Raw genomic sequence first — 14,303 nt, 5'->3', positions numbered from 1 at the left:
CGAAGAGGGGAGGGAAAACCTCGTCTGGGCGGAACACGGCGGCCGGCGCGGTCCCAGTCTGCGGCGGCCGGGCTGCCCGCGCTGCCGGCGGCTCCCCCTGCCCGCTCCCCGCCGGGGCTGGGGGTGGCGGCGCCCACCGCGTCCCACCCGCAACTTTCACCCTCGCCGTGGATGGCTTTCGTCGGAGACCTGCAGGGCAGCCGGGCGCTTGACACCTGTCCCCTCGCATGGGCCGCCCCCGCGCCTAAGTTTGCCGGCGCCCGGCCCGCCTCCGCCGCCGCAGGGCGGGCGTGAAGCCGCGGCTGGGGCCGCGGAGCCCATGGCCGGGAGCCCCGCGGCGCCGAGGGCTCCGTGCGCGCCGCCCCGTCCCGCCTGCCGGGCAGCCGCCGCTCCCGCCCGAGCGCCGCAGCGGGGGCGCTGAGTGAGGCGGCCCCCGGCGCTCCGGCACCGCCACCGGCTCCGGCTCGGCGCCAGCCGCCCTTGCCCGCCGGGTCGCTGGCGGCTGGGGCGGCGGCGGGGCCGTGGGATCCGTCCGCCTTCGCTGCCCCCGTGTAGTTGCCGAGTCGTCTGTCTGTCCTCGGCGGTGGCCCGCGGGTGACATGCAGTCCCTCATCTCTCCGGTGACCAAGGCTATCCTGGTGGCTTTGTTCATCTTCGCCATCCTGCTGATCCTCTACGTGATTCTGTGGTACATCTGCCGCGATGTGGATTGCGACCATGGGATCTGAGCGGCGCCGCGGGGCCAGGGCTTAGGAGCCGGGATTCACCCCGCGGGGCCGGGAGCGGCAGCGGCAGCCTCCACCGCGGCCGGAGCGGTGAAGGGGGAAGGGAAGGGGGGAAAAAAAAGAAAAAAGGAAAAAAAAAAGGAAAGAAAAAAAAAGAGAAAAAAAAAAAGGAGGGAAGAGCCGAGCCGAAAGAGCCCGCAGGAGAACTGCAATCAAGAAACCAATCTGAGCTTGACCTTCAGAGACCAGGGTGACCCGGTGAGTCTCCGCTTTCCGTGGCGCGGGGAATGCGCGGGTGCGGTGGGGCTGCCTCCCTCCCTCTCTCCGGCCGCTTTCCCCTCCGCTCCCTTCGCACGCACACACACCTCTCACACACACGCACACTCTCACACACACACTTTCATACACGCAAACACGGATGTGGCACAAGGCGCTCCGCTCCGCGCACATACACACACGCTCACCACATACACAGACCCCGGTGGATGTGCGTGCCCGAGTGCCAGCTGCGCACGTGCACGTGTGTCCCCAGGGGCCACCAGGACCCGTCCTGCCGCCCGGGTCAATCCTGCCCGGCCCCCTTTCCCCCTCAGCTTCGCATTTATCGGGGTGACAACGCGCGAAAGGTAGCGCAGCGCGCCCGCGGGAACCGCCGGGCCGGGGCCGAGGCAGGGGCCAGGACCAGAGCCGGGGCCGGGGCCGGAGCCGGGGCCGGGGCCGGAGCGGCGGGCTCCGCCGCTCTGCCTTTGCGGCCCCACATTGGTATGCAGGCGGTGGCTGCGCCGCCAGGCAGACCGAAAAGGTGAGCCCAGGGGATGTGAGGCGAGGCGAGGGAAGCCAATGCTTTATCAGTTGGCGGGGGGGGGAAATCGGAGAAGTAACAGAAAATGAAGGGGGAAGATGTCGAGTATCCGGCGGGCAGACTTCGGGAAAGGGATGCAGAGTGGGATGAGTTTCTCCTTCCCAGGGGCAGGTTGGTTGAAGGAGCTGGGAGGAGATGATAAAAAAATATGCATGGGAAGTTCTGGATGGCAGCGGTCCTTGTCTGCTCTCACCCACACTGCATTTGCTATGTGTTAATCTCTGCGAAATGGTTAATGCTGAAGGGTTACACACATGCTTGAGGCAGGCAATGTCAGAAAATGTTGATTAAAAAGTACGAAGCTGAAGAACATCTACATGCTGAGCGCACTGGGACACTACAGGGGACGACATATCCTGCCCAAACGATTTCCCACCTGAAAGTATTTGTCATTGGCTATTTCTGCTCTTATCTTTTGGTTGTATTGAATGCTGTGTGACAAAGTGGAGAGACAGCAACATACATTGTGTTTAAAAGTGAAAAAAAAAACCTACTGGGAGAAAAAAAAAAAACCTGGCCCTAAATACTTGGTCTGGAAGTGTTTCTGTCCTTGACAGACAAGCTTTCATGAAGTGGATCAAACTCTAGCTTGTGTGCCTTATATCTGGCGGGAATGGATTCAGATGCCGCAGGGTGCGGGTGCGTGTACACAATGGGGAACACGAGGAAAAATAACAGTCGGGTTTAAAGGGAAGAATGGGGACCTGGCCATGTCTGAAGTGTAAATCATGTGATTCAGAATGATTTGACATTGAGTCTTGGTGACCAAAAGCTCACCATTGCAACAGGGGTCTGTGTTTGGAAGGAAACTGTTACGAAGTCGATTCTTGTGCCATTTTGGTTTGTGCTTCTGTTCAGATTGTATTTCAAAGGGCTTTTGACCCGACTCGTTGATCAAACATGACATTACTGTTAACGCACCCTACTAATGTGATTATAACAGCAGTGACATCAATGTTTCCTTGCCCTGCAACTACAGTAGCAATGCATTTGTTTACTTCCCCTATGCACACTGTGAAATGTCTGTTACTCAACAGCTCTGAACAGCAAAGGAAGAAGGGAGGAGGAGGGGTAAAGCTCTTAAAGGCAGTTAAAATGGCCATAGCTCTGTTTTCCTTTTGCGTGTGCTTATGTAGAAATAAAATAACCCCCAAGTCCTCTTCTTCATTTCCTTTTTTTTTTCCAGTCTCACCAGTCAGTACACTTCCTCAAGTGTCAAAAACCTCTTCACGCTTTGATATGTCAGGTTGTGTCACATGTTCCCTTCGGAATTAGCAGCAGTGTGCACCTTCTGCCCCTCTCCTTGCTGGCAGGAGCTAGCAGGCAATACGGTTACAGAGGCTTTGCCATTTAGTGCTTATTATTGCACAGTAAACCAGTATTTCAAACTGTAAGTTACAGAACTGGATGGAATGTGACAAATCAAAATGGTTTTAATGAAACTTTAAGTATCGACAGATACATATGTGTGTGTTTGTGTGAGATTAAATGCCTGAAGTGTTGATATGACCAAGAGTATTTTATAGTACTCATCAAAACTAATGTTAATCAGCTTAATATTTGCAGAAACTGTGAACCAGTCCAATCAGTCGTTGTCTGATCATTACTGTTTCCAGCTGTCTCATTATTATTTTAAGCATATAGTTTCTAGGAGACAAGATGTAGAAAACAGGTTTTTTTCTACAGCTTTTGTTCTATGTAAGGTAAATACACATGAGTTTATATGTAAATATGCATATACGCTCTTGTATCAACACTGATGGGTAATTTCCAGCCTAGTGTAACTGAAAAATACTTGGAGCAATGATTAGCAATATTGTGTTTAATTTACAGTTAAGTCACAGATTCATTGGCTTTGGATCGATACTATGTATGTTCATTATTGTATGTTTTATCAAAGGCAAAACCCTAAAGATGTGAAAACCACCATTCCTATTGCTGCAATGCCTGAAGAAGTTCTGGCCTTGATGAGGTCGGTGTAGAATTTTGCAGTTGATTTTGGTGGAGTCAGAAAAATAGTGACAGACTTACATGTGTATTGGAAACACCTGATCCTGAAAGAGCTACTAAAACAGTAAACAAGGGCAAATTAGTTACAGTGGAGTGCTTACAAACCTTATTTTTATATTTATTTACCTGCTTATTTGGATGTTTGGTGATGATTTTATTTTTAGTTCATGTTACTAGTTGCTCCTGCCCCAACTCAACAATTCTTACCATCTTGCTCTCTCTCAATGGTAGTGTTTCAAAGGTGATATCCGAAATATCATCCGTGACTTAGATACAGAGTATAAAAGCATCAGGTACATACAGATGACCTGTCAGTACTTTTTGCCATAAAATGTGTTGTAACATCTTAAGTAGTACCTTTTTCGAGGCAAAGACAACTTGTTACCATGTTCCTATTTAAACCAAGAAAGTCTTTACTGTCTTGCAAAAACTGGTAATGTCATAGTCTGAAAGTGTGTTATTAGTTCAAAAGCAATTTAATAGGCTATTCAAACATTGTGTTAAAGGATATTTTAAAGCTTTGCCTTTTTGTGTGGAAAAAGACTGTGGAAAAGTTACCACTGTTTCATCAGGAGAGGTGTAATGAATTTTATGGATTAATTCCTACTGCAAGGCAGCATGCTATGGCATGGTCCCAGGAACCCTGTCGCATCTGACTTGAACATGGAATATGTTTCTGAATAAGTCATTCTTTGCTCAATCCCTATTCAGGCAAATTCACTGAAGATTTGTTAAATATTTTCTGGAAGTGGCACATAAACGTAACTGGACAACAAATGTCACAAGTGTGCTTATTTTCTAGTTTCTTCATCACAAAATGGGTTAGTAATAGTCACCATCTTCATGGTATGTCGTCTGTGCATCTTATACCATTTCCCTAAAACAGGCTTAAAATGAGCATTGAAGATCATTCCAGTGTAGGAGAGTCTCTGCAGAGATAGAAGGTTAGCCAAGGTCAAAAGATGGCCAGTACTGCATCCTTGACATTTCCTTGTGTCATATGAGGGCTCAGCTGTACTTTCTTCCGTCCAGGTGAGTGCAAAGTAGAGAGACCTTCAGGTTGCCATCAGGCTGGATGTGTAGATCTGCCCTGTGCAGCTCGGGCCCCATTTAGTGGAGGGCTCAATGTAGGAGTGGTTTTCTATTGTCTGTTTTGTGGAAGAGGTCAGACAATGACAATTTTGTAGTCATTCCGTGTGGCCTTAAAATCTGTGACCCTTTGATTACTGGCAATATGACAACCCCTCGGTATAACATATATGTTTATAAATAGCTTGGAGATGGAGTTGAGGGCATTAATTGTATGATTATAATGCATGAAACCGACAGGGCCCTTGAAATGACAAATTTTGGGGCAGTGTTAGCGAATACAGTGTCACCATAAGGAGTGTATTAAAACTGCAGCATGACCAGGCCATAACTTTTCTTCTGTCCGTGCTGGAATAACAATCTTGGATTGATCATGTTAATACAAACTCTGGTGGCATTGTAATGAAGTTATAAAGAACAAGAGTATTTGCCCTTCACCTCAAGAGCAGGCTCTGCACACACGTTGGGTAGGTAAGTGCCATCAGACGCTAGCCTGGCATGTTCCTTCCCTGCCTCTCTTCTGCATGGCACTAATGTCCAATTCAGGGCTGGAATTGGACATTAAATGTAGGGAAAAGTTCCACTGCCATTCCTCCACAGATGACTTTTCTTCCCTGAGTTTTTCTTTGATGTATGAGTGTTTTCTCCTTTTCCTTCTAAGCGGCCGTCCTCCGAACTGTGACTAGTGCATAACGCGGTCTGTACTCAAACTGCATGAATTGATTTTCCTGAAGAGAGCTGACAAAATGATGAGTTTATTGGAAAACAGCACACACTTGCTTATTTGTTGTTCCATATTAAGCTAAGTTTTTTCAAGTAAATATCCTTTAAGATAGCCTTTTTTTGTGTTTTTTGTTTTAGCGTGCTGCTTTTAATATGCATAGCTAATGTGGTTCATAGAGTTGCGCTGCAGCACCTGCTCTTGTTAGAGGCACACTGATAGCTCTCAAAATTTTACCCTAATGAGGAAATTTGAGCTTCAGCTTGGAGGGGCTCATGATGCAGGTTGCTGTTGAGAATCACATCCTTATGATATACTACTTTGGAATACAAAAGGCTGGTGTTTTCACGAGTCACCATTAAATTACATCATATGTGAAGGATACTAATAAGGTGACATTCAGAGTTTCTTCACAGAACATATTATGAATGTAGATTGTGTTTGAGAAAAAGGATTTGAGAAAAAAAATATTGTGCTTGATTCAAAAAGAGAAAGTAACGGGAAGAGAAAGAAGGAAGAATGTTACATCAAGATGGAAAAAAGGACTCGAGAGCATTTGAATTTTTAAAAGTGCAGCTAGTATGTAGTAAAATGCAAAGCTCACAGGACAAAAATTGTCACTTCTCTTTACAGAAAGTACATAAATACAGAAAGTATGTACATATATATACTCACACATGTATACACATGTATCTATGTGCACATACACATGTACAGTCTATGTGATGAATGAGAAGGCATCTCTAGACTGAGCTGAGAATCTTTACATGGGTGATTTTACTCCTTTACCCCTGAAACCCATCTCTGTTATTGCTTTTATTTTAAAATGCATTTGGTTTAAAACCAGATAGTGTTGCAGATGAAAACATGAGGACTTTGTGATCAAACACGAGTGACATTGTACACCGAAATTATAAATGATAAAGGAAATGGTAACACTCTATTCGCTTTGAAGGAAAAAAGTAGTTTGGACTTTATGGGCTAGAAGAAAAAAATCAACAACAAATAGGTTTGTGTCTTGTTTTTTCTACTGATCTCAAAAAGGCAAAACCCTCATACTAGGGAAGAAAGCCTGTTAGATAATTCACCTATTATGACCAAGAAACATACGTGAGAGAAGAGCATCTCAGAAGACAGCAAAATTGTAATATTTTGGATAAAACCAACACTTTCTTACAAAACTACAAATCTTTCATGTAATACATCTTTTGTACTTGCGTCTTTAAGTGCAAAGAAAGCAAAAGAACCCTTGAAGTTATGAGTGCTAAAACTTAGGTACAGTGAAACCGGTTACATGTTAACAATGCATTTTGGGTATTATGGTGTTGTGTATAAAGTCTGCCTGAAAGAACACTCAGGTTTGTGTGTACAGGGGAATGTATGTAAAAAAAACCCTTTTGTGTGAAAAGCCTCTTACATATTTATTGCATATGGGGTTAAACCTAGACACATGAAGACAGTTTTCTTCGCTCTTCAGTATCCATTTCAGTGGTGAGTTGCACGTGCTGTAAACGCTATTAAATGAATACCCAAAAAACTGCAAACAGCAAAAATTAAACAAAGTCTTCATTAAATTGTGGTTTTCGTGCAAAATAGAATGTGATATAGATAGCTAATTTGCAGGACGTGTTTCTTATATAAATCTTTCAATTAATATGCTTACGAACATACTCTTATCACCACCCTTCAGAGATATGTATATATAAATGGACTTAAGTTTACAGTCAAACTCCGTTCTAATATATTGGGGTTTTTTTTCTACTGTGGTACTATTCTGACAGGCTTAATAGGGACTACAACTAAGTGGGACTTTAATGAAGTGTTGTATCGGTGAAGACAGAAGGAAGACGTGAGCTCATAGAGAGACAATTGTAACTATATGTTTCTAGTGACTGGCATAGCTCTTCTGGGTTCAGTTGGGATTGGGTTAATTTTCACAAGAAGCTAGGAGGACACACAGCCAAGATATCTGACCTGACCTAGCCAAGGGAATATTCCATATCATATGATGTTATGTTCAGTATATAACTGGAGGAGCTGTCAATGACGGTGGGAGCAAGAGAGGTTGTGGGTTGGGCATCAGAGTGGTGGACAATTGCATTGTGCATCATTCACTTCATGTATTCTTTTATGAGTATTATTGTTATTATTTCTTCTCTGCTTGTGTTGTCCTACTGAACTATCTTTATCTCATCTTTTACCTTTTACTTCTGGTTCTCCTTCCAATCCCACCTGGAGCGAGCAGGAGTGAGCGAGTGGCTGCATGATGCTTAGTTGTCAGCTAAACCTTTTTGGCACATGGGGCTTGAAGACTTCAAGATAATGACAGATCTGACCAGAGCATGTTAAAATAAATTTGTTATATCCATTTGTTATATTAGTTAAAAAGTTACTGTTTACAATGTTGATTTATTTGTTCACATGGTGGTGTTATATGAATTCTTACATGCGCTATATATTCCCTATGACGTTTATCACCTCTGGGAGAAGAATCGGGACTATAATTTTGCTGGATTGGGTAATGTCAACTTAGGATACATGACTTGTCATGAGTTTAAGCTGATATTTGTATGTGGCACTGTTGCCATGCCCATACACTGAGTGCCTTCTCTCGGAGTTTGTTAGTCATCACAGATGATCTATGGGGAATAGTGGGGAGATGCTTTCTTATGCAGTTTTAATTCCCCTTTCTCCTTCAGGCTAACTACAGTGGCTGTTGAGAATTTTTAATATCCTTGGGGTGGTCAAACCAGCATGCTCTTATGGCTTTGTCTCCTGAGTGTATTTCAGGTCTTGTTTAGGGTTACCAAAAATTTTTTTAAGAGTGCCAGTCAGAGATCTGCCCCAGGGCTGGGTAGTCATGGTGGTATGGCACGTGGGAGAACATGGGCAAGTATCTAGAGAACTTCTCGCCTCCAGCAGTTTGGAACTTTATTGCTGAACAGCCACACAATCCTGATGAAGTGACAGAATATTTGAAAGAAAAATGCTGTGGCTGTTTCAAGGAGGCACAACTTGCTGCACTATGCTGGGCCCTGGCCAATATCTACCAAACACTGCTTGATATTGAACAGTATTGTCAGGGAGGAGGGAAGGAAAACAGACTGACAGGTACTGTGGGCACTCCAGCCCTTGTGATGAACACTGCAGCTATGCTAAACCCCAACAACATTCCACATGGCTACTCAGACCCCAGCAACTGGCATTGCAGCTCAGAGAACCAACCTGTGCCAGTGTCAGTTGGCCCAGTATCAGAAGAAGAAATACACAAAAAAATCAGATTGCTTAGTGAGGGATGAAGGTGAACCAGAATCATCATGAGAAGAGGAGGAAGAGGCAGAACCAGAACCAGAGATAACCACCCAATCACTCTCCCTGAGGGAGCTGTGAGGTATGTGAAAGGATTTCTGTCATCCAGAGAAGCACACTGTCACTTGGCTGCTCTGTTGCTGGGATCATGGGGCCAGCAATTTGGAATTAGAGGATCAGGAAGCCAAGCTGCTGGGCTCTCTGTCCAGGGACAGAGCCATTGGTAAGGTGATTAGAAAAAAAAAAGACATAAGCACTCAGTTGCTGGAGGTACCAGTGAGGGAAAGGTACCTCTTTAAGGAAGATGTTACATACCATTCAGGCAAATGGATCACCATGGAGAGAGGTATCCAGTACCTGAGGGAATTAGCCATGCTTGAGGCGATTTATAATGATCCAGATAATGTGCAATTACCCACAGATCCAGGTCAAGTCCAATGCACACCCCTCACGTGGTGTGTGACCTACAAAAGTGGACCACTGTCGTATGCCAGCTCATTGGCAATAGTATACTGGAAAGGAGAGGGACAAATAATGGATGAATTGGCTGGCAAACTCTGGAAATATGAAGGAAATCTTCTTCTTCCCTGTGGGCCTGTGTCTCATCAGTGGAGAAAGTGCTTGACATTCTAGCCAAGAAACTGTCATGAGAGGTGCAGCGATTCAAGGATAATTCCTGCCTCCCACCTGTACAGGCCCATATCTCACCTATTAGAAGTAAGAATTCCTCTGATCAAGAAAGAGGGTGTGTAAGGTATATGCCACAGGGTGCCCTGTAGTTTTACTTTCATGACTATGTAGAGGATGTGAGGGAGTGGGATGGAAAACCTTCCTAAACCCTAGAGGCATGGGATATATGAGTTGCAAGGAAAAACAAGCACAAAAGGGGATTTTTTTTCCTGGAAAAAGTACCATTCTAGTTTCCAGCAGGCAATTCCCCAGAGAGTGTAGGTAGGCTGATCCTCTTACAGGGACTTCTGGTTCGTGTTTACAAAAAGTGACTGATGAATGCTGTGACTGGTACTAGAGTGGCCCTGCCTCCAGCCAGATGGAGGAAAGGGACAACTGGGTTTATTGGATTGTGTGGATCCGATGGCCTGGCGCATCAGACCCACAGGAGTACAAGGCTCTAGAGGATACTGGTACACAATGTACCCTGATGCCATCAAGCTGTAAAGGGACAGGATTAATCTGTATTTCTGAAGTGACAGGAGAATCACAACAGCTGTGTGGAAAGCTCAGATGACTCTAATGAGGAATGAGTGGCATAAAAACCCCATTGTGACTTGCCTGGAGGCCCTGTGCGTCCTTAGCACAGTCTTCCTCAGGAAAGAGTATTTCAAGGACTCAAAAAGATATTGATGGGCCTTTGGTGTAGCTGTCTTGGAGACAAAGGAAACTGAACAGCTGTCTACCGTGCCAGGTCTTTCAGAAGACCCTTATGCTGTGAGGTTGATGAGGATTCAATAATAACAGCTGCTATTGCAATGATGCACCAGTGGTGATATTGCACAAACCAAGACTCCCTGATTCTTATCCATGAGCTGATTCATTGACTGAAGAGCTAAGGGGTGATCAGCAGGACTTGCTCACCCTTTAACAGTCCCATATGGCCAGTGCAAAAGTCTAGTGGAGAGTGGATACTGACAATGGACTATCGTGGCCTGAATGAAGTCAAGCTGCCACTGAGCACTGCCGTGCCGGACATGCTGGAAATCCAATATGAACTGGAGTCCAACGCAGCTAAATCGTATGCTACCATCAACATCTCCAACACATTCTTCTCGATCCCTTTGGCAGCAGAGTGCAAGCCTCAGTTTGCTTTCACTTGGAGGGGAGTGAAGTACATTTAGAATTGCCTGCCCCAGGAGTGGAAACACAGCCCCACCATTTGTCATAGACTGATCCAGCTGCACTGGAACAAAGTGAGGCTCTGAAACAAAGTAAAGTCAGAGGGCCTGCACAGGAGATCCATTTTTTAGGAATAAAATAGCAAGACAGGTATCATCAGATCCCAATGGATGTGATCAACAACATTTCAGCTATTGCTCCACTGACTGGCAAACACAAGCTTTCTTAGGCACTGTGGGTTTTTAGAGGATGCATATCCCATACTACAGTCTAATTTTAAACCCTCTCTATCAAATAACCTAGAAGAAGAATGGTTTCAAATGGGACTCTGAGCAATGACAAGCCTTTGAACAAACTAAACAAGAGATCCTTCAGACAGTAGCCTTCGGGACAGTACAGGAAGGACAAGGGCAAAAATGTTCACTACAGCACAGACAGGGAGAGTGGCCCTACCTGGAGCCTCTGGCAAAAAGCAGCTGGGGAGACACAAGGCAATCCCTTAGGGTTTTAGATTTGGGGATACAGAGGATCAAAGGCCTGCTATACTCCAACTGAGAAGGAGATACTGGCAGCATATGAATGGGTTTGAGATGTCTCAGAAATGGTTGGTACTGAAATGCAGCTCTTAGCGCCTGAGCTGCCAGTGCTGGGATTTTCAAGAGAAGAGTCTCCTCCACACATGATGCAACTGATGCTACATGGATTAAGTGGGTCACATTGATCACACAGTGGGCTCAAGTTCCCAGTCAGACAGGGATTTTGGAGGTTTGGGAATATCATCATCAGAGGAGGTAATGTGTGCTGAAGAGGGTCCACTGTATAATAAACCAGCAGTAAAGGAGAGGCAATGTGACCTGTTTACTGATGGGTCTGTTGTTGGGAAAGCATTGGAGGCAGAAGGTTGCTGTATGGAGTCCTATACAAGTCACTGAAACTACTGAAGGAAAAGCTAAGTCAACTCAGCCGGTGGAAATGGAAGCTATCCAACTGGCTTTAGACATTGCTCTATCTCAATATTGACTCATGGATGGGGGCAAATGCCCTGTGGAGTTGGTTGCAGCAGTGGAAGCAGAGCAATGGACGTTGCTGAGATAAACTCATCTGGGCTGCCACATTATAGCAAGATATTGCTGCCCAGGTAGAGAAGCTGTTTGTAAAAGTATGTAATGTAGATGTTTATGTACCCAGGAGTCAGGCCACTGAAGAACATCAGCACAACGAGGAGGTGTACCACGCTGCCAAGATTTAAGTACCTCAGGTGGACCTGGACTGGCAATGTAAAGATGCTCAGTGGTCCCATGACACCTCAAGCCACCAAGGAAGAGACAGAACATACAGATGGGCTTGTGATCGAAGTGTGGACTTGGCCTTGAATGCTATCACACAGGTTATCCATGAATGTGAGGTGTGCTGCAATCAAACTAGCCAAGTGGTTGAAGCCTCTGTAGTGTGAAAGACAATGGCTGAATTATAAATATGGGGAAGCCTGTCAGATTGACTATATCACTCTGCCATAAATGCACCAAGACAAGTGCCATGTGCTTACAATGGTGAAAGCAACCACTGGATGGCTGGAGATATTCTCTGCCCCATGCAACCACCCAGGACACTATTCTGATCCTCAGAAAAGAAATCTTATGTCAACATAACATCCCAGAAAGGATTGAGTCAGACAACAGGACTCATTTCCAAAACAACCTTATAGACTCCTGGGCCAAAGAGCATGGTGTTGAGTAGGTGAATCTCATCCCCTATCAGACATCAGCCTCTGGGAACGTCAAACCGTGCAAGGGACTGCTAAAAACTACACTGAGAGCAATGAGGGGTGAGACCTTCAAACACTGGTATACATATTTAGCAAAAACCACCTTGTTAGTTAACACCAGAGGATCTAGCAATTGAGCTGGCCCTGCCCAATCCAAACTTCCATGTACTGTAGAAGGAGATAAAAGTTCCCATAGTGTACATTAAGAACTTGCTAGTGAAGATGGTCTGGATTAGTTCTGCTTTGGGCAAAGGCAAAGCCATCCACACAATTGCTTTTTTTCAAAGACCTGGGTGCATTTAGTGGATAATGCGGACAATCTGTTTCTCAAAGGGATTTGATTTTGGGTGAGAATAGCCAGTGAGTTAAATGGTATGATTTTAATTGCCAAATAACCCTGCAGTTGTATGCCATCACTGCTACAGTTGCTGTGTGCCATATCAGTGTTATTAGAATAAGAATCACCCAAGTCATTGAAGGGTGGACTTTGATGAAACTGAGCTAAGTGCAGTGGTGGTGAAACTTGAACTGGCTTCAGCAGCTGATGTCCTGCAACTTCCCCAAGATGGACGTTTTCAACCCTCAGACTATGAGCAAGGGCTGCATCAAATGCACTAACTGTGAGCTCTGGATGCAGCATGCAACAATCAAAAACGGTACATTATCTCTTCTGCCCAGAAAGGCTGTTGTGATAGATGGAGCCCCAAAGTCATGGATTAAATGAACTCAACAGACATGTTAGAGGGATGGCCTATAGACAAAGCAAATGATATTTTTGTGGGGGTGTGTATATGTATATATATATATATGTATATATGCATACATATATAAAAGACAGTTAAAGTGGTGATTAATTGGAAAGTGTAGGATCTCAGCATGACAGATGATATAGAGTAAGGGGTGTATAATGTCCTGAGTTCAGCTGGGCATTGGGTTGTGGGTGGTGATATTATTATTTTTTTCTCTCTTTATGTTCTGTTAAACTCTCCTTATCTCAGCCCAGAAGATCTCACCTTTTTTCTTCTGGTTTTCCTTCTCATCCTTCAGGTGGGAGGATGGGAGTGGGGGGAAATGAATGAGGGAGCTGCCTCACTGGTGGTGATGCTTAGGGCTAAGCCTAGACCAAGAGAATAGCATAATTGAACTGTGATGTGAGTTGAGCTAAGGAATATACATTTATTCATTGATGCAATGAAGCAAAGAGATGGCACATTACTGCACCTATCAAACTCTGCCTGCAGGCCACTGCTGCCTGTGTGTTCACCTCAATTTGAAGATTCTGGCACAAAAGACTGTAACATTTGCAGGAGTCTAAGCACTCCAATATGTGAAATGAGACAAAGAAAGACCTTCCTAACCATCTTTACATCCTTCCTTAACATCTTCACTCTACATATCTCAGTATCCCTGTAAATTCCTGTGAGTGCTGTTAACCCCTGCTAGAGAACAAACATGTGACTTCAGGAAGCAAGTACAATGGTGCAGTGGGAAAGGATGAGAGACAGTGGTCATAAACTAAAGGAGGAAAGGTTTGGACTGGATGTAAGGAAAACCTTTTTCCCTATGTGTACAGTTAGGCAGGTTGCCCAGAGAAGTTATGTAGTCTCCATCCTTGAATGTTTTCAAGACCTGTCAAGCAACCTGGGCAGACCTCAAAGCTGGCCATGCCTTCAGCAGTAGAGTGGACTATATAGACCTCTTGAGGTCCCTTCCAACTGCCAATCCTAGAATTCTATGATCTTATGAACTATCTACTCTTGAGATTCTTATATGTGCATGAAGAATGAATCCATCACAGATAATAGTAGCTTGAAGGTTGAAGACAAAAATCACAATGTACTTACAGCCCGTTTAATTCTTACACCTCTGTGGGGACTCTGGCATGTTTCTAGGAAATGAAAATTAATTCAGTTACCTTCCTCTGACTATAGTATAATCATGCTTGATGTGCTCTTGTGCAGTGTAATATTT

At 44.9% G+C, this 14,303-nt stretch overlaps 1 protein-coding gene across 1 annotated transcript in view; it reads left to right on the top strand.

Annotated features, from left to right (window-relative positions):
- Positions 1-904: 904 nt before the first annotated feature.
- Positions 905-14,303, top strand: part of ZBED1 (zinc finger BED-type containing 1) — a 58,934-nt gene continuing 45,535 nt past the window's right edge. The window contains exon 1 of the mRNA XM_061998523.1: positions 905-983. The gene's annotated coding sequence lies outside the window, so the exon portion shown is untranslated. The remainder of the gene's footprint in view (positions 984-14,303) is intronic.

Source organism: Colius striatus, chromosome 1, assembly GCF_028858725.1.
Source record: "Colius striatus isolate bColStr4 chromosome 1, bColStr4.1.hap1, whole genome shotgun sequence".
In the NCBI taxonomy this organism is placed as follows: Eukaryota; Metazoa; Chordata; class Aves; order Coliiformes; family Coliidae; genus Colius; species Colius striatus.
Note: the sequence above shows the minus strand (reverse complement) of the source record. Positions and strands in the feature narration are given on the sequence as shown.